The 19,883-nt window shown below is 43.4% G+C and overlaps 1 pseudogene; it reads left to right on the top strand.

Moving 5' to 3' along the window:
* The first annotated feature begins 8,905 nt into the window (after positions 1 to 8,905).
* Positions 8,906 to 9,744, top strand: LOC103346229 (protein-L-histidine N-pros-methyltransferase CARNMT1 pseudogene; annotated as a pseudogene).
* The last annotated feature ends 10,139 nt before the right edge of the window (positions 9,745 to 19,883 follow it).

Here is a 19,883-nt window from a genome sequence, read left to right as displayed (position 1 = left end):
CTGGCCACAGCAGAGAGCTGGCCTGGAAGAGGGGCAACCAGGACAGAATCCGGTGCCCCAACCAGGACTAGAACCCGGTGTGCCAGTGCCGCAAGGCAGAGCATTAGCCTAGTGAGCCATGGCGCTGGCCGATTCAATCCCATTTGTCAGAGTTTTGTTTTATTGCCTGTGCTTCTGGGGTCTTTTCCAAGAAGTCTTTGCCTATGCCAATGTATTACAGAGTTTTAGCAATGTATCCCTCTAGTCCCACATGGTGGTATCATGTTGCAGGTTTAGATTCTTGATCCATTGTGAGTTGATTTTTATATAAGGTATATGGTAGTGGCCTTATTTAATACTTCTGCATTTTCAGATTCAGTTTTCCCAACACCATTTGTTGAAGAGGTGGTCCTTTTTCTAGAGATTGATTTTAGTTCATTTGTCAAACATTAGGTGGTTGTATCAACATGGAATAATTCCTGTTTTTTTTTTATTTTCTTCCATTGTTCTACATGCCTGTATTTCTGCCAGTACCAGGCTGTTTTTTTTTTTTTTGGACAGGCAGTTAGTGAGAGAAAGAGAGAGACAGAGAGAAAGGTCTTCTTTTCTGTTGGCTCACCCCGCAAATAGTCACTACAGCCAGTGCGCTGTGCCAATCCGAAGCCAGGAGCCAGGTGCCTCCTCCTGGTCTCCCATGCATGTGCAGGGCCCAAGGACCTGGGCCATCCTCCACTGTACTCCTGGGCCACAGCAGAGAGCTGGACTGGAAGAGGAGCAACCGGGACAGAATCTGGCACCCCAACCAGGACTAGAACCAGGGTGCTGGCGCTACAGGTGGAGGATTAGCCAAGTGAGCCACGGCGCTGGCCAAGGCTGTTTTGGTTGTAAAAACTGCCCTGTAGTATAGCTTTAAGTAAAATAGTGTTGTGAGTCTTCTGAATTTAAGTTGTTTAAGACTGCTTTAGCTATTCAAGAGTTTCTTGAGTTTACATAGTATGGATATTAGATAATATTAATTCTTGCAATCCATAAACATAGATGATTTGTCATTTTATTTTCTTTCAGTAATTTTTTAGAATTTTCACTGTAGAGATATTTCACTTTCTTGGTTAATTTAATCCAAGGTATTTAAAACTTTCTACAGCTATTGTGAATGGAATAGATCTTAGAAGTTCTTTCTCAGTCATGACATTGTTTGTGTATATAATGCTATTGATTTTGGGCTGTTGACTATATGCCAGAACATTACCAAAGTTGGAGTCTTTTGAACCTATATACAGAATCATGTCATCTACAAACAGGGACAAATTGATTTCCTCCATTATCATTTTGTATCCATTTGATTTAACTTTCAAATGGCCCTGGCTAAAACCTCCAGAACTATACTGAATAGCAATTGTATGGACATCCTTTTCTTTTTCCAGTTCTCTGTGGAAATGCTTCCAACTTTCCCTACTCAGTATGATGATGGTTAGTTGCCATATATTTACTTGACTGAGTTGACAAATGTTCCTTCTATTGCCAAATTACTTGAAATTTTTATCATGAAAGGTGTTTTAGTTCATCAAATGCTTTCCCTACACCTATTGAGATAATCATATGGTTTTTGATTTTCAATTTTCAATGTATTAAATGTATTTATTTGTTTATATTGAAACAACCCTGCATACCAGGGATAAATCCAATGTGGTCTGTGTCAGTGAGCTTTCTAATGTGTTGTTGAGTTTGGATAGTGTTTTGTTGAGGATTTTTGCAGCTATGTACATCAGGGACATTGCGCTATATTTCTGTGTTAAAGTTTATTTTGTCTGATATTAATATGGCTATACCTGCTTTTTTTTGGTTTCTGTTGGCATGGAATATCTTTTTCTAACCTTTCACTTTCAGTCTGCATGCATCTTTGTTGGAAAGATGTGTTTCTTATAAGCAGCAAATAGATGGGTTTTGTTCCTTAATCCATTCAGCCAGTCTGTGCCCTTTAACTGGAGAGTTGAGACCATTAACGTTCAATGTGACTATTGATAAGTAGTAACATTGCCCTGCCATTTTCCCAACGATATTTTCTAGTATATGCTTTGAGCTTCCTGTGGTCTTTTACTGTGAGGTTTCCTCCCTTTACCTTCTTTCATATTGATGGCTGTGCTTCTTTGTTTTTGTGTGTAACACATCTTTAAGCATCTTTTGCAGGGCTGGATGAGTGGTAACAAATTCTTTCAATTTCTGTTTGCTATGAAAGGTCTTTATTTCACCTTCATTCACAAATGAGAGCTTTGTAGGATATAATATTCTGGGCTGGTGGTTTTTCTCTCTTAGTACCTGGGCTATGTCTTGCCATTCCCTTCTAGCCTATAGGGTTTCTGGTGAGAAGTCTGCTGTGAGTCTGATTGGAGATCCTCTGAGACTAATCTGACATTTCTCTCTTGCACATTTTAGGATATTTTCTTTATGTTTCTCTGTGGTGAGATTGATTACAGTGTGTCATGGTGAAGATCACTTTTGGTCTTTTTTTTTTTTTGGTCCTACTAAATACTATTGGTTTAACTCTTTAACACACAATTATTCCTAGGTGTTTAAATTTAACTGAATCGTGATCTCTGTTAAATATAAGAGTGGGAATAAGCGAGGGAAGAGATGTACAATTGGGGACATGCTCAATCTGACTTGTCCCAAATGGTAGAGTTAGAAACATGCCAGAGGATTTCAATTCAATCCCATCAAGGTGGCGTGCACCAATGCCATCTCACTAGTCAAAGTGATCAGTTTCAGTTCATAATTGATCATAATGATAGGATTAAGAGTCAAAGGGATCACATAAGCAAGACTAGTGTCTGCTAATACTGATAGAATTAAAAAGGAGAGAACAATCCAACATGGGAAGCAGGATACACAGCAGACTCATAGAATGGAAGATGCCCTAATCAGCACTCTGGCCTCATAATCAGCCCTTAAGGCATTTGGATCTGGCTAAGAAGCCCATGAGAGTATTTTAGGCATGGAAAGCCAAGACACTGTGGCAAAAAAAATGACCTAAATGAAAGATCTCTGTGAGTGAGATCCCAATGGAAAGAACGGGCCATCAAAGAAGGAGGTACCTTTCTCTGAAGGGAGGATAGAATTTCAACTTTGACTATGACCTGCTCTTAATAAGATCCGAGTTGGTGAACTCAAAAGGCTCCCATAGCCTTGGCAACTCATGACAAGAGCCTAGGGTGACTACTGATGCCATCAACAAGAGTGTCAATTTGTTAAGTCAACAACAGGAGGCACTGTGCACTTACTCCTCATGTAGGATCTCTGTCCTTAATGTGTTGTACTATGTGAATTAATGGTATAACTAATACTCAAACAGTACTTTATACTTTGTGTTTCTGTGTGGGTGTCAACTGTTGATCTTTACTTAGTATATATTAAATTGATCTTCTGTATAAGGATAATTGAAAATGAATCTTGATGTGAATGAGATGGGAGGGTTGCGGGTGGGAGGGAGGTTATGGGGGAGGAGCCACTGTAATCCAAAAGCTGTACTTTAGAAATTTATATTTATTAAATTAAATTTTAAAAAAGATTATGGGATATGTACACCATAGAATACCACATAGTGGTTATAAAAATGAAATCTGATCATTAGCAACAAAATGAATGAATGTGGAAAACATCATACTTACTGAAATAAGCCAGTCCCAAAGGGACAACTCCATATATTCTCCCTGATCTGTGATAACTAATAGAGCACCTAAAAGGAAATCTGTAGAAGAGATGCAATGGCTAACAGCCCTTGTCTTATTGTTGAGGAACAGGGTTTTTTTTTAATACTAGTTTTCAAATTCTTAATTCTTAACAGTGTTTAACATATGTATATATATATATAGTCAATTGAAAATAGCTCTCAGTAAAAAGTAAGAGTAGGAATAAGAGAAGGAGAAGAAGAGGGGTGGTAGAATGGGCATGAGGGTGGGCACAATGGGAAGAATCACCATGTTTCTAAAGTTGTAATTATGAAACATATGAAGTTTGTAACCCTAAAGCTGTATAGTTCTGCATACTTTCCTACACACTGACTTATTTGCCATGGGATCTCAAATACCATTAAACTTGGTGGTAAATATATCATCTTAAGTGTTAAATTGAACATATGGATAGGATTAAGGGTCTGGTAATAATAGAATTAAAAAGCAGACTCAGAATCTGAGTAGATTCTGATAGACAATCCCTTTAAGTAGCACTCTGACCTCAGAATCAGCCCTTTAAGTCTTCCTGGTCTGTCTGAAAAGTCCACAAGAACACTTCAGGCATGGAAAGCCAGACACTGTGGCAAAAAATGTCCTATAAGAAGGACCTTGGTGGGTGAGACCTCAGTGAAAAGAAGTGGTCATCAGAGAAGGAGGTACTTTTCTCTGAAGGCAAGAAAGAACTTCCACTTTGCTTATGGCCTTGTCTAAATACTGATGGAGTTTGTGGATTCAAAAGGCTTCCATAGCCTAGGGAGCTCATGTCAAGAGCCTTGGGTGGTCATTGACATTATACATGAGAGTTTTAACTGTTTCCTTTTTTTTGACAGGCAGAGTTAGACAGTGAGAGAGAGAGAGAAAGGTCTTCCTTCCATTGGCTCACCCCCCAAATGGCCGCCATGGCTGGCATGCTACACTGATCTGAAGCCAGGAGCCAGGTGCTTCCTCCTGGTCTCCCATTCAGGTACAGGGCCCAAGAACTTGGGCCATCCTCCACTGCCTTCCCAGCCCACAGCAGAGAGCTGGACTGGAAGAGGAGCAACCAGGACTAGAACCCTGGGTACCGGCGCTGCAGGCAGAGGATTAGCCTAGTGAGCCACAGTGCTGGCCAAGAGTTTTAACTGTTAACACAGGAGTCACTGTGCACTAACTTTTCATGCAGTACCTCTAAGAGTTGTATTATAATTATGTCTAGGTGCTCGCAAAATGATGTATCATTCTTCAATGCTTCTTTAAAGTTAATTAAGTTTCTAAAAAATGAAGTGAAATTAACTTCAAGATGAAAGGACTTTGAACAGTCCTTGTCTCAACTGTTGAGGAACAGTTTTTTGGGTGCAAACTATGGAACTTTTTGCTTAGTAAAGAGCTGGTCTTCTGTGAATAAAGTCAATTGAAAATGGACCTTGGTGGAAAATGGGACTGGCAGTGGGTCAGGGAGCAGGAGATGGGATGAGTGGGTGGGTGGGTATGGTGGGAACAATCACTATATTCCTAAAGCTGTACTTATGAAATGCATGAGGTTTGTATTCTCTAAATGAAAGTCTTCTATGGGAAAAAAAGAAATCAGTGATGGGATTGGTGCTGTAGCATAGAGGTAATGTTGCCACTTGGGCAGTTCAAGTTCCAGCTGCTCCATTTCAAATCCAGCTCCACAATGCACCTGGGAAAGTCAGAGAATGCTCAAGTATTTAAGTCCTTGAACCCTTGTGGGAGACACACAAAAATCTCCTGTCATCAGATTGGCCTATCTCCAATCACTGCAGTCACTTGGGGAGGGTACCAACAGATGGAAGATCTTCTCTTTGATTGACTGATTCAGAGACAATCTCTCTCCTTCAAATAAAGCTTAACAAAAAATCAGAGGAGTGGGTGTTGTGGCACATCAAGTTAGGCTTCTGCTGCTCAGCTGACATCAGAATGGCAGACCAAGTCCCAGATGCTCTGTTTCCAAGCCATCTCCAGGTTAACATCCCTAGGAGGCAGCAGACCATGGTTCAAGGACTTGAGTCTCTGGCTCCCACCTGGGAGATCCACATGGAGTTCCTGAATTCTGGATTCTACCTGTCCAGCGCTGGTTGAACCTGTAGGTTGAAGACTTCCCTCATTCCCTCCCTTACTTCCTCTCCCTCTCTCCCCCACTTCCTCCCTTCTCCCTTTACACCCCCTCCTCATGTCTGTGTGTGTGTGTGTGTTCCTTTGTCTCTGTCATGGTCCCTTTTTAATTAATCTTTAAAAATAATCAGTGGAACCAGACAATGTGGGATGTTGTTCTTGGTATCATTATGTGATACCATGGACCCATTTGTGTCAAAATATTTAATCCACTTTCTTCATCCCCCTCTCCTTTTGCAGTGCATAGCTAGTTCATGAAGAGGGTAATCTGCTAAGAGCAAAGTGAGTTGTTTTTCTCCTTTCCATCCCAGAGCAGTGAGGAAAAAGAAGCAAGAGACAGATATTTGGTGCCTGGGGGCCCAGAATCTTGGAGGATGGCTCTCCGCAATTCAGAATGGCTTAAACATGTCATGCAATATTTTACACCTACTTCTCTCCCCGACCTTTACTTCCCTCTGCTCAAGTCAACCAGAGATAACATGATGCCCCTGCTCAAGTGTCTCCATCCACAGATCTCCTTGGTACTATCCCAAACCATGCAAACAGAAGCTTCTCAGGCCTATACACCATGAATAGATTCTCTGGGAGACAGATCCGCATTGCTGGCTGGGCATGCCCTCCACAACTCATCCTGAGATTTTACAAGGAGGTGACTTCAAGCTGGACAGACCTCCAGGGTATAAGAAAGACAAGTTTTCCAATTTCCCTGCACATGAGAAGGGGGGATGCAATATTGGGTCAGTGATAATGGGCTTGCTGGACACAACTGCTCTCATGATCCCCACCGTTGGCCTCTTCCTCAGGTGAGGAGAGACTGGAGGGCAATCTGGGAATGTGGGCTACCTGCTACACCATTTAAATTGAACACATATACATGAATCAACATGCAAAAGTAACAAGTGCAGTTTATATACATTTTGTGAGGATGCCTTTAGCAGATGCCTTGTTTTCCTTTTTGGTTTGAGAGGGTTTCACATTGCTCACTTGATTAGACCATGCTCAAGTTCAAATCTGCCTCTCATTCAGAGTCAGGAAGCACTTCTCTGTCACCTTCATTGAGCTTCTCCAGAGACTGGAGAGGGAAGATAATAAAAAACAAAATATAGGCCTCAGAGTATGAAGATGTGAAAAACAAACTATAATTTTATTTCCTCATGCATATTCCAGTCAATACCACCCCTTCCAGAAAGAGGCTCAGAAATAGTAGGCACAATATAGACTCTGTAAACTCAATACGCTGAACTTGAGAATCTGATGGGATTATCAGATGGTGCATACTAAGGACAGCATGACAAGGCAGACCACAAATGCGGGCTGGGAGGCTGAATCCATCCCATCAGGTATGTGTATGACACAGTCCTTATTGCTCACCACATTTTCTGCAATCTGGGACAGACAATGGCCCAGGTATACAAATAACGTGTCTCAGGGCCAGTACTCTGGCATAGTGAGTAAAGGCAACCCCTGCAGTGCCAGTATCCCATAGGGGCACTGGTTTTAGACCCAGCTGCTCCTCTTCTGATCCAACTCTCTGCTATGTCCTGGGAAAGCAGTAGAAGATGGCCCAAGTCCTTGGGCCCCTGCACCCTCATGGGAGACCTGGAAGAAGCTCCTGACTCCTGGCTTCGGATTGGCCCAGCTCCAGCCATTGCAGCCAACTAGAGAGTGAACCAGCAGATGGAAGAGCTCCCTATCTCTGCCTCTCTTCTCTCTGTGTAACTCAAGTAAATAAATAAATTTTTTAAAAAGTCTCTAATTTGTACATGTTTTTGAAAGGACAGAGATGTCCCTGGCACTACAGATGCTGTGGTTAATAAAACAGGGCTCCTCTTTTGCATGAGCTTAGGCTAGTGGTGAGTAACTTTAGAGATGTACATTTTTGTTAGTATTTGAAAGGCAAAGTAACAGGGAGAGAAGACAGGGAGAGAGTTTGAGAGACAGACATCTTCTATCCTCTGGTTAATTGTCCAAATGGCCACCGTAGCAGTGGTTGGGCCAGGCCACAGCCAGGACATGGAGCTCCATCTGGGTCTTCTACATGGGAGGCATGCACCCAAGGAATGGGACAATTTTCTGCTGTCTTGCCAGGCATTATACAAGGGAGCTAGATAGGAAGTGGTGTTACAGGTACTAAAATTCATGATCTTATGGGTGATGACTTTGCAAGCAGCTGCTTAGCCTGCTGCTCCACAACATAACACCCTAGTTATGATTGTTTTAAATGCTTGATAGAGCAAGTGAATTCTAATCCCATTAAGTCTGAAGTCGAGACATGTCTACATAGCCAGAGGTGGAATAAGGTAAAGGGGACCAGGGCATTGTTTTAGAACAAAAATGAGAACTCAAGGGCAGGAAGGTAATGGATCAAAGCCAGAACAAGGCAAGCAGGGAGAAGGAAATACTCATGTTTGGAAGCACTGGATGACAGGATGTTTGTCTAATGACAAGTGTGCTCACAGGAGGTTAGGTGCATGCATTTCACTGAGGCCCACTGCAGGGTCCTGCATCTACTTGCAGAAGAAGCTAGACCACAGCTTCTTTCCTGTAAAGGCAGGAATAGAGTTTGCAACTGGCAGACAAGAAAGCAAAAGTGAAGGGGTGGGCAGGGTCAAACAGCTAAACTCCAGTCAGGTCACAAAGACTAGAAAGGATGGCTTCAGGTGCCTGGACCCAGCCCTGCCCCATCTTCCTTAGACCCACCTGCTTTGGTCCAGGGACCAATGAGAGTATGAATGGAAGCAGCTCTGCTTTGCTGAGCTTGATGCCCAGAGATGATCCATCAGGCTTACACCGGGTGTCTGAGCTGTATCTTGGGGAGCCCCTGCAGCTGTGGTAAGATCTCCATTGCCATGGGCCCCAGGAATTATGCCCATGACACATCAGAGTACAGGACCCTGGAAATATTTCTTGATAGTACGTGAACAAATCCTGTCACTGTGCCTTGGGCCAACTCTTAATAAGGCCCTGTGTAGCCCTTTAACCCTGTGGGGGATTCCAAGGATACCTCAGGACCTCAGTGGTTCCAGCATGGAGGCAGCACTGAGGGAAACAGGGAGTGAAATGTGCACTGAGTTTGCAGCAGGTCCATGTTGGCACCATCAAGAGGAGGACAGAGCAGCTGCCACCAAGCCAAGGATGGTGGCAGGGATGCAGCAGAGGAGTTTAGCACAGCTTCCCGCCACTCAGCTGCCAAAGGCTGCTGGCCAGAAAGCAGTGGCAGCAGTGCTGGAAGTGGTGCGGTGGAATCACTGTTCACCCTGCACTGGGGCTTGGCCATGGCGATGTCCTCTGCTGCCTTGAGCAGCATGGAGGAGGAAAAGGACAGGATGGAGCACTAGCACTTCTGGAAGATCACGAATGCTCTCAGCCACTATGGCCCCAGAATGTAAGAGCTGGCACATTGAATAGAAAGAGAATTTTGATCACTTCCAGTTAATCAGCAGAAACTGCTTCCTCAATATCTTAACTTGGACAAGATCTCAAACTGCATTGATCCTAATCAAGACATGCTACTGACCATTGTGAACTGACTTTATAAATATGTTTGTAAATAAAGTATATGGAGAATATAGAAAGAATGGAAAGATTTTGCCAGCATCTACACTTCACATGAAAGTTAAAATCCATACTGAGACACTTTGTGAGACTATAGTGAAACTGGCTAAGCAGGATGGGATTCCTGATACCAGCCAATCATTATAAAAATGTTTTTTTAAATTTTCCAAGATATGGGATCCTTCAAAAACAAATATTCCAGTACATGGTGCTAGAGTAGAAAGATTGGTCTGGAAAATATCTCTGCTAGGTTGTGAGTGTCAAGGAAAGGAATGGACACTTGTGCTTTTCCCTGAGGTTTATACGAGAAAGATGCTCTGAAAGTAATAAACTTTATCCCTTGCCCTTAGTTCCCTCAAATGTTCTATGAAGAAAGTACATAATCTGCATGCATCTAGACTGTTCATTGTTTTTCCAGATGAAAGTTTCAGAAAAAGTCTGCAATGTCACAGCTGGTGTGCATGTGGGGGGGACAGAGGCTGACATTGAAAACCCCTGAAACTGGCACCTGAGCCACCTCCCAAAGGCATTGAAACAAGTGTGGTATGTGAAAGACACCCAGGACTAGTGCATATTCAAATAGAGGTGGAGGCAGAGGTCCTATGAAGGAAAGATCAAACATTACTGCAGAAACCTTCATGTGTTCCCATTTCCCAATCTGGATACCCAGGAGAGTCATTCATCAAATTCTAGAACACTATCCAGAATATTCTGAAGACAATAAAGGAAGAAGTGTGACCTCTTGATTACAGACTGCTCTGTCCTTTTGCTCTATTCAAGCATCACCAGGAAGGGCCATTTTCTTTGCAGGCTCTAGCTGTTCAGATGTTAAACCAAGCCAGAAATATCCACATAGACACATCAAGAATGAGGCTAGGCCAAATGTATGGGCACTCGGTGGCCCAATCCAGTCATTATGTAAAATTAACTATCATACTATGACCACACAGAAAATAAAAAAATAAAAACAAGATTAAGGCAGGGTTTTTGCATTCATAGCCATAATCCTTGATATGCATAGTCAGGCAGGAAGGAGGAGGCTGGAAAGGGAGAAGAAGTAAAAAAGGGAGCCCAGAAAAGGGGATACTAGAGGGCAGGAAAATGATGAGACTGACAAGGCAAATGACCAAAGAGAAAACAGTTCCTGAGGGGTGAGCAGAAGGAGTAAGACTCTGGAGTGAGAGCTGTATCTGAAGCCTGAGCCCCCAAGCTTACCTCAATCCCTCCTCCCTCACCCCATGATGACCAAAAATATCACTGGGCCAACCAGGGCCCATTTCCCCAAATACAGGAAGAAGGTATCAGAGTAGACATGGGCAGCCATCGCCAAACAACTCTCACTTGCACAAAAGGTTCATCCACAGGCAGCTCCTCAGTACCCACAGCAGTGAAATGGGGGCTCCTGCCTGTCCTCATTTCTGGGCATCTTTGGAATTCAGTTTAGTATAGGAAACCACAGCCAAGTAATGAAGGCCAACACATGTGTGTTTGTCTCTCTAGGGACACATACTCACCGTGGATGGCCCTGCATTTGTTGACTGATGCTTCATAGACTGGTCTGTATGATGAACAACCTCACTCATCCAGTCAAATGATGGGTTCGGGAAGTGCATGCACCAACATCGAAACTTTATTAACAATCTTGCAAGATTTCCAGCTTGGTAGGTCAGCATACCTGGGGTGGTTAGAGCTGACTATTGATTTCCTAGCATGGAGATCCCTCCCCTTCTTTTTTTTTGACAGGCAGAGTGGACAGTGAGAGAGAGACAGAAAGGTCTTCCTTTTGCCATTGGTTCACCCTCCAATGGCCACTGAACTGCGCTGATCCAAAGCCAGGAGCCAGGTGCTTCCTCCTGGTCTCCCATGCGGGTTCAGGGCCCAAGGACTTGGGCCATCCTCCACTGCACTCCCTGGCCATAGCAGAGAGCTGGCCTGGAAGAGGGGCAACCGGGACAGAATCCAGCGCCCCAACTAGGACTAGAACCCAGTGTGCCAGTGCTGAAGGTGGAGGATTAGCCTATTGAGCCATGGCACCAGCCATTTCCCCTGCTTCTTCACAGGCTGAAACACTGGGGTTACAAGCTGTCCTGCCTTCTCATCACCTGTTCTTGCCACTATACTCCTGTTTATCTTGTTTGCCTAAAAGCTTTCAGGTGCTTGTAACCTAGCAGTCTTACTTTAAAACATAAATCATTTCATTTCAGTAGCCTGGGCAGAATCAGGCTAATGCCAGGAGCCCAGAACTCCATCTGGGTCCTACAAATGGTGGTAAATACTCAGTGTTTGATCATCTGCTGCATCCTGGTTGCACAGCAGCGAGCTGAATTGAGAGCAGGGCAAATGGAGTGTTCACATCTCAAATATTCAAAAGAGTCAGGTCCCAGCCAGGCCATAGTTTGGAACCAGGTGGACACCTCCCACTTTTGTGGCAGGGACCCAGGTTCTTCAGTCATCACATGCTGCTGTCTGTGAGCTACATCAGCATGAAAAGCAATCTGTAGCCCTAGCTGTGACTAGAGCCCAATGCCCTCAGCTGCAGGGAAGTGTTTGGTGTCATTAAATTGGCTTTGAGCCCCTCCCAGAAGAACAGACCCAGGTGGGAATTTCTGCTAAGGGAAAAGACCTTTCACTTCAACCCAATTCACCAGGCTTCTGCTCAGAAGAAATACAGTGAGAAGGGATTGCAAGCCTTTCTTGCATGTCTGCCTGACCTTCCAAGCAAAGCAATGCAGAGCCTTCTTGCCAAAACTGTTAGCATAAGCTACACAATGGAGACAAAGCCAAACATGGACAGGAGTGCACCTTAAATGAATCATGAGTATCTGACTATGCAGTCAATACAAACCAAACTGAAAACAATGTTGCTCCCTCATGTATCTCTCCTATTAATTTGTCTTTGTGGTAAAGAACTCCCAGAGAAGCATCTTATTCCTTTGGTCAAGAGGTCCCCAACATACACAACTGTCTGGTAAAATCACCAGTGAGAGAATATGCTTTCTTATAGGATTAATAAGGATGGGAAACTAGAAATCCTGGGAGATATGTTGGTGTTTTTCACAACTATGACTAGCCCCTGCCTGGATCATGCAAGTCAGATCAAGGTTGTTTATGTGACTTTGATATCCCCAAGGTTTTCCAGACCTCACACATTTCATGTAAGCAGATGCGTTGTTAACTGTTCATCATCTACCAGGCTGCGAGGGTCAACTAACTTACTTAAGTGACATTCTCATGGGCCTCCATCAATATTCCCCAGTTAATCACCCCATGAATCCACTTGATGTTTGTGACTGAAAGCTTAGCATCTGACATCAGCCCTTTATATTATCTCCAGCGTACAATCAATGTGTGGGAAAGTATTAATTGTATACACTTCTCCTATCCCTCAATTTAGAGGTATCACAAAAGTCAACCAAGACACTTTTCTACAAAAAAAAAAAAAAACTGATACGGTTTAAATAGCACTGTGGTTTTGAATTGTCCATTAAAAGTTCATGGTTTGGGCTGGCACCGCGGCTTAATAGCCTAATCCTCTACCTGTGGCACTGGCACACTGGTTTCTAGTCCCGGTCGGGGCACCAGATTCTGTCCCGGTTGCTCCTCTTCCAGTCCAGCTCTCTGTTGTGGCCCGGGAAGGCAGTGGAGGATGGCCCAAGTCCTTGGGCCCTGAACCCGCATGGGAGACCAGGAGGAAGCACCTGGCTCCTGGCTTCAGATCAGTGCTGTGCACTGACTGCAGTGGCCATTGGAGGGTGAACCAATGGAAAAAGGAAGACCTTTCTCTCTGTCTCTCTCTCTCACTGTCCACTTTGCCTGTCAAACAAAAAAAAAAGAGTTGCCAACTTACACTTTCATGAAATGGTGGTCTTACATTCTGGGAAAAAGAAAAAAAGTTCATGGCTTGGAACTTTAATTATTCAATGGGACAGTTTTTGGACATGGCACCTAGTAGGAAGTGTGTCCGTTATAGAGCTGGAGCCTCTATAAATGAATTAAGGTCTTTTCCCCAAGAGGGAGCTCTTGTTCTTCCAGACAAGAGTCCCTTTGGATAAAGCCAGGCTGCTTCCTCTGACTTGCCCCTTCTTTTCCTTCTGCTTATCAGCTGCTTTCTGCCATAACATGCAGCAGCCTCAGAGCCTCCCAGCTGTAACTGCCAGACCTTGGAACTCCTGGCTTCCAGAACCATGATTCCCAATATGTCTATAAATTATCCAGTCTCAGCTAAAACAGCTTATAGCAATAGAAAGTGCAGCACAACAAATAGAAAGGCTGGGGAAATGAAGAATTTATGTTTTTCAGCTGACTTCAGATAATAACAATCCCTAGAGAAGCACGGAAAGCATTTTCAAGGGCCCAGGAATCCTCCTGCATGGCACTTAGAATGCCACTCTAGTGAAAGTCACTAGGGAAGTAACTAGATTCTCCAAGCCAGAGAGCCAACATACACAGACCTGCATGTGAAATAAGGAACTTTCCCCACTTGGTTCTCAAATTCCAAATTGTTAAACATTGTAAGGAATGAAAATCTCTGACTTGCTTATCCCTAGACTTGGATAATTCATCTTAAAAGCACTTAATGCAATTAAAAGCTCCACAAAAGAGAGTTGTTTACTTGCTGAGTAGCTACTAAATGAGGAAAACATCCTGAAGGAAGTGAATTTCCAGATAGAATGGAAGGAGGAAAAGTCCTTGAGTTGGCAGAGGAAGAGCAAAGCATTCCAAGATGCAGACTCTCAGATGTGCAGAGATCTGTAAAGAAATCTAATTCATTTGCCCAGCTGAAACAGCAGCAGTCTCAGCTGCAGGAGATTTCATCCTGCAAGCCATGGGATCCCTGAGGGCTCTGACACCAGAAACAGCAAGGTGAAAGCTTTATCCCAGCTAAATGGGGTAAGGCCATTGCAGCCACCCAGACATCTATAAAGGTGAGGAAGGATCCCTTCTGGGAAAAACCAGACACCAAGCACTGAACGGATCTTGGAGACAGACTTGTGGTCAGGTGTGAGGAGGAGAGAGGTTTGCAAGTGTGAGCCAGGTGTGACGGGCCTGCTTCACACCAGCAGAAGCCAATTCATCCAGAAGTTGTTAAAGATATTTGAGAAGCATCACCAGCAACAGCAGACAGACAACTGTTGTAACTGTTGTGTTGGTTATTTACTTGAGTAGTACTATATTTATTTCCTGTGTGCTCTATTCAAAATCTCTCTTTTTTTAAAAAGATTTATTTATTTATTTGAAATTCAGAGTTACATAGAGGGAGGAGAGGTGGGGGGGGAGGTTTTCCATCTGCTGGTTCACTCCCCAATTGGCCGCAATGGCCAGAGCTTCACCGATCCAAAGCCAGGAGCCAGGAGCTTCTTCCTGGTCTCCCACATGAGTGCAGGGGCCCAAACACTTGGGCCATCTTCTACTGCTTTCCCAGGCCATAGCAGAGAGCTGGATCGGAAATGGAGCAGCCAGGTCTTGAACTGGTGCCCTTAAGGGATGCCAGTGCTTCAGGCCAGGACGTTAACCCACTGTGTCACAGTGCCAGCCCCTCCAAAATCTCTTTACACTCTGTTGATTGAACCAGTTGTAGAAGTGTCTCATTTTAATTAAATTTGAGCTTAGAAAACTAATTTGATGACAATGCAATTTTTGCCTGCCGAGTATATTTTCATAAATTTCTTAGAAAGATAAGCTTAAATCCTCTCCTCTGTTTCAAACATAATATTCTTATTTGACTTTAATGTCAACCACTGCTATAGCAGCAGTGCCCAAATCATTTTCATAAACAAGGAAAACAGAAAGATGCTGAAATGATGGGCTTGTTGTGATGTAATCTGGTTTAAAAAGCATTCTTGGCCGATGCTGCCACTCAATAGGCTAATCCTCCACCTGCGGCGCCGGCACACCGGGTTCTAGTCCTGGTCAGAGTGCCGGATTCTGTCCTGGTTGCTGCTCTTCCAGTCCAGCTCTCTGCTCTGGCCCAGGAGTGCAGAGGAGGATGGCCCAGGTCCTTGGGCCCTGCACCCACATGGGAGACCAGGAGAAGCACCTGGCTCCTGGCTTCAGATTAGCACAGTGTGCCAGCCACAGCATGCCAGCTGCAGCAGCCATTGGAGGGTGAACCAATGGAAAAAAGAAGACCTTTCTCTCTGTCTCTCTCTCTCTCACTGTCCACTCTGCCTGTCCAAAAAAAAATTCTTAAAATCAAGCCTATTCCTTTGTACTTTGACAAGATTATGTTAATAATTACTACATCTATATTCCCTTCTGGATTCAAGATGGTATTCAGAATGCATTAAAATTTATAAATCTCAGGCAGAATTTTAGAGTTTGAAAGAACCTCAGGGTTTTCTATTATCAGTTCATCAGCATCTTAGGGACAAATTACAAAGCTTCAGAGAAATGGCTGTGACTTGCTCAGGGTTCCCCAGCAGTAATGGAAGCATGGCAGGGACAAGACTAGAACAAGGTTTTGTGGGTGTTTTGGGTATTTTTTTATGTATTTTTTGAGAGGCAGAGAAAACAAGCTTCTATCTGCTAATCCAACTTCTCAAATGCCAGAAATTACCAGGTCTGGGCCAGACTGAAACTGAGAGCCAAGAACTCCATCCAGGTCCTCCCTGTGGGTAGCAGGAACCTAACTACTTGACCCATGACCTGCTGCCTCCAAGGGTGCACATTAGCAGGAAGCTAGAATCTGAAGCTGTGCCTGGACTTGAACCCAGACATTCCAATATGGAATATGGTCATCCCAACCAGTGTGTTAAACAGTAGGCCTGTTCTGGACCAAGGCTTGCTAGTTCCACACTCTGTTTGCTCCATCTCCAGTGTCTGGATTGCAGTCACAACCTTCTATGTCATTTCTCTATGCTCCAGTTTCTTCCTACCTCTGTAAATCCTTTATAAATGCTACCAGCCAGCTCTTCCATGTGTTTTCATCAAGGTATTCCCTGGTTGAAAAACCTAAAAGGATGGTGTAGATCTACAGCATTACAAATTTTCTAAATCAAATCCAAGTTGGCTATTTTTTGTCCCTGGTTTTGAGTCCTTCTTTGCTAAAACAAGTTCCTTTCCCTCTTTGAACCTCAGTCTTCTCACCCACAGAGTGATGATAATGATGCCTGCACCTTGGGGGTGATCTGAGGATAGAGTGAGGTGCTGTGTGGATGATGATTGAAAACACTCACTTCATGCCTGCTTCCAACAGCCCACACTGGCTCTGCTCATTTCTCTCTTGGGTTCCAGATAAATACAAATTGGAATTATTCATCCAAAACAAAATAAAAACAAAACATCAAACATGCACCTGCAATGGCTTCTCCACCAAGGAAACACCCAGCAGGGGGAATCCAATGCTCCTACTTCCTCAGGAGCATCTGGGACATTTTTCCTCCTTTCTCCATATTCAGAGATCCCTAGTATCTCTTTCAGAAGCATTCATGGTTCAGGACATCATATGGCTCATGTGCAAATGTGAAACAGTGCTTCTTGGAATCATTTTTCATCCCTAAGTTATATGCCAACCAGCCCTGTTACAATGAACCTTTGCTGAAGAAGGCAAGCAGATAATGGTTCCTATGCTCAAATTTTGTGACATACCCAGAATGGTGAGAGGGATTATCACCAGGAAAATTCAATGGCTGTCAGCTGTGTCAACTGGGGTGAGGTCTTTCACTTCCCTGCCCCTAAGTTCTCTCACATGTTCTATGAAGGGAGGGGGTGCCCTCTTGATCAGACTGTTCAGTCCTGTTGCTCTATTCAAGGCTCACCAGGAAGAGCAATTTCCTTTACAAACTCTAGCTGTTCAGATGTTAAACCTACCCAGAAATTCCCACATAGACACATCGAGAATGGGGCTGGGCCAAATGTATGGGCAGTTGGTGGTTCAGGCTAGTTATTATATAAAATTAACGTTCATACTATGAGCACACAGAAAATAAAACTCCAAGATTAAGGCAGGATTTTGGCATTCATAGTCATAACCTTAGATAAGCAAAGACAGGCAGGAGGAGGAAGAAGGGTTAGGAAGGGGAGAACAGGTTCACAAGGGAGCCAAGAGAAGGGTTTTACTAGGGAGCAGGAAAATGATGAGGCTGGAAAGGTAAATAACCAAAGACAAACAGTCCCATAGGGTCAAGCAGAAAGTGTAAAACTAGAGTGAGAGAGCAGTTTCCTAAAGCCTGAGCCCCTGTGGTTCAGGCTATCCAGCAGCTCATGTGCAAATGTGACACACACCATTTCTTGGGATCATTTATCACCCCAGTGTATATGCCAACTGACTCTGGTGTGATGAATTTTTGGTGAAGGAGGAAAGAAGACAATGGTTCACATTTTATAAGATGAGAAACAAAATGTTGTGAGGATCTGACCATCTAGAGAACACCATGCCTGCCAGCTGTGTCACTTGTGGCCATGGCTTTCACCACCCTGACCTGTAGTTCCCTCAAATGTTGCATGAAGCAGGTACATGATCTGGATTCACCTTGACTGTTCATTGTTCCAGAGAAAAAGTTTCAGAAGAAGCTTGTAATGACACATTGTTCTGCATGAGGAAGGGATTCGGGCTGGCCATTGGGAACCCCTGAAATTGGCACTCTAGCTACCTCCCAAAGCATTTTAAAAAAGTGTTATATATGTAGAACCCCAGGACCAGTGCACATTCATGCATAGTGGCCATGTGTTTATTGTTAGAAGGAAAGTTGGAGAATCCAGATGACTGAGAACAAAGTCAAAAGATCAAGGTAACTCTGGGAAATACCTGTTGCTCTGAAGGTGTTTCCTGAATGTAGAGAGGGAACAAAGTTTAATGCCACCATGAAAACCAACTATACCATGACCCTCCTCAGCTCCTGCTCTATTTGAGAGGATGGTGAATCGAGGATGGTTTTATAGTTGTCCATCCTTTCCTTTTATTTCTTATTACAATTAAAAGAGAAATACATAAACATAATTAGAAATAAGCATGTTCGTGCATGGAAGTTATAATAATGTTATCTTTGACCAAGAAAAAAAAAAGGGTTGGACTGAGGCGTATAGGAACGTTGTCTTTGTGTGCTATTGCAGGTGGCATCAACTCGGGCTAAGTGGTTATGTATTTAGAATGTTATATATAATATACATTTGAGATTTTTTACATATTTGGGGCATGCATCCTTACCAGTGCATTAACTAACAGGCCCAATTCCAACCCCATATTGTCTTCTTGACCCAATAATTTTCCTCAATAATGTTCTTTGTCTCCTATGTTAATCTTGCCAAGGTAAGTATTGGTAATAAGAACAAAAGTATCCTAAACATGTACAAATAGGAAAATGAGAAGGGAATCAAAAGTGTTCACTACAAAATTCAAGGAAATGAAGAAAATTCTGTGTGGGTTGAAATGAGATAAAAAGTCTAAGAGAGAACAAAAAGCAAATGTAAAATTTCAGAAGTAATGTCATAATTATTCCAATATAAATAGTGTCAACACTCTAATGAAAAAGAAGATATCAGAATGCTTTAAAACTAAATCCAACCATACACTGTCTACATAAAATCACTGTAGATTCAATAGAAAGGAGGTTCAAAGTGATGGACAGAAAAGGAAATGTAGAATTGTATCATAGGTAAAAAATCCAACTGGTGTGGTTATACTACCATCAGACAATTATATGAGAGACAAAAATCATTGCAGGAGACAAAAAGGACATTACATATTGATACAAATTACTGTGTTAAGAACATATAATATGGAGGGGCCAGTGCCATGGCATAGTGGGTTAATCTTTCCACCTGCAGCACTGGCATTCCAAATGGTTGCTGGTTCTGGTCCTGGCTGCTCCACCACCAATCCAGCTCTTTGCTCAGGCCTGGGAAAGCACTGGAAGATGGCCCAAGTCCTTGGGCCCCTGCACCCATGTGGGAGACCTGGAGGAAGCTCCTGGCTCCTGGCTTCGGATTGGCGCAGCTCTGGCCATTGCAGCCATTGGGGAGTGAACCAATGGAGGGAAGACCTTTCTTTCCTGATTCTCCTTCTCACTGTCTGTAACTCTGCCTCTCAAATAAAATAAATAAAATGTTTTTAAAAAGAACATACAATATGGAATAGGCATTTGGCCTATTGGTTAAGATACCAACCAGTTAGGATGCCTAAGCGCCATATGCGTATACTTGGTTTCTAGTCACAGTTATGGCTACTGGTACCTGTTCTGCTAATGTAGATCACAGAGAGCAGCATGTGATGGCACAGGAACCTGGGTCCTGGCCACCAATGTGGGATATAGCTGTAGAGTTTCAAGCTTCTGGCTTTCAGCAAGCCTGGACCTGACTGTATGGAGTATGTGGGAAGTAAACAATCACATTGCTTTGCTCCCCATCCAGCTCACTGCTGTGCAAATAGGAAGAAGAAGATATTCATTCAAATACCTGGGTTTTTGCCACCATTTTGAAGACCCTGATTGAGTTCTGTACTCTTGGTTTTGGCCTGATTATGCCCAGGCTACTGTGCTGATTTGGTGATTAAATCAGAAAGTCAAAGATATC

Source organism: Oryctolagus cuniculus, chromosome 7 (assembly GCF_051225735.1).
Source record: "Oryctolagus cuniculus isolate XC-2025 breed Fujian yellow rabbit chromosome 7, ASM5122573v1, whole genome shotgun sequence".
NCBI lineage: Eukaryota > Metazoa > Chordata > Mammalia > Lagomorpha > Leporidae > Oryctolagus > Oryctolagus cuniculus.
This window is presented reverse-complemented; position numbering and strand designations above follow the sequence as displayed.